Source organism: Alexandromys fortis, unplaced genomic scaffold, assembly GCF_014885135.2.
Source record: "Alexandromys fortis isolate MF-2015 unplaced genomic scaffold, M_Fortis_MF-2015_v1.1 scaffold_162, whole genome shotgun sequence".
NCBI classification, from domain to species: domain Eukaryota; kingdom Metazoa; phylum Chordata; class Mammalia; order Rodentia; family Cricetidae; genus Alexandromys; species Alexandromys fortis.
The window spans coordinates 28,241-29,508 of NW_026068033.1; the positions used below are offsets into that span (position 1 = coordinate 28,241).

General features: G+C 31.9%; 1 non-coding gene across 1 annotated transcript; it reads right to left on the minus strand.

The window, feature by feature from the left end:
- Nucleotides 1-582: 582 nt before the first annotated feature.
- On the minus strand, nt 583-685 carry LOC126515291 (U6 spliceosomal RNA). Its single transcript, XR_007595813.1, has one exon. It is a non-coding gene; the product is annotated as a U6 spliceosomal RNA (small nuclear RNA).
- Nucleotides 686-1,268: the final 583 nt, after the last annotated feature.

Here is a 1,268-nt window from a genome sequence, read left to right on the forward strand (position 1 = left end):
AGACAAAGATGTGGTCCTGCTACTCCATCGCATTACAGCATCTCACCGATAAGATTTGTATCCTAACAAATACTTGAATATTGGAAGTCTTCATAGATCAAAAACTTGTATAAAACACTTAAACACTTGTATAAAACACTTAAATACTTGAAATACTTTACTTTAAACTTCAGATAAGAACTATTACCATGAAAAGACAAAGTACTGGTCGTTTCTTTAACTCAGTTGAAAACCTCAATCTTTTCATGAATGTGATTACATAAGGTGCCACAGATAAATACAGTTTTATATTTACTCCATGTTGTGCTTATAAGAAACTTGGCTGTGATATTTATAGCCTGAAGTAATAATACAAAGCTTTCTAAAGCGATTCAAAGAGACCAAAGTTTTGCTAGTGTCAAGGGACTAAATAAAAGCACTTACTCCTTTTAAAAGGTACTCATGGCGTGTGTCTCTCTTTGCTCTGTAAGCATTTTATTGAGACTCTTTATGTTCATCAGGGATATTTGCCCATAGTTTCTTTGTTGTTGTTATTGTTGTGTTTTTATCTCGTTTGGTTATTATAATAATAATGTTATTGGGAAAAATATGGAATGCTTCATAAACTTCTATGTCATCCTTGCTCTAGGCCCTGTGATCTACTGTGTAGTTGCAATTTTAGTATACATGCTGCTTAAGCAAGCACGTAATTGAATTATTTCACCCGAAGAGATGACAAGAGGAGGTAAGCAATCTAGTAAATTGTTATCTTCTTTGTTTCTCACTGGGCAAGAGTATAAAAACAACACAAAAGACAAAGGATAAACTGTTAGAGTCCAGTGTAGTTCACTGTGCTTTCTGTAGCATAGAAAGTAATTTAACTTCTTATCTATACATTTTTCTAATGGTTGCGTCTGCTTTTTCATTTCTTTCATTATACAATGTTATAGAGATCAAATAATTTAAAAGCCATTTTGTTCCCCCTTTAACAATATTTATTTGGTTCTCGCTCCAAGTAAAACCTTAAAAACTAAACATCAAATTCAACATGTTATCACCTCCTCTTATTTTTGTTCTACTCACACAACTTGATTTTATTTTTCATTCTTTCTAAAACTCTCTCTGGCACTAGATATTTGTTGGAAAGTAATAAGGGGAACATCTTATACATGATTTTGCCCTATTTGTGAATATAAAACTACTAAATAAAAAGAAATCAACTTGGTTGTCTTTTAAACAAAAATTAGAAAGAATCAAATCAGATCCTGTAAAGGCAGACTGCTCATTTG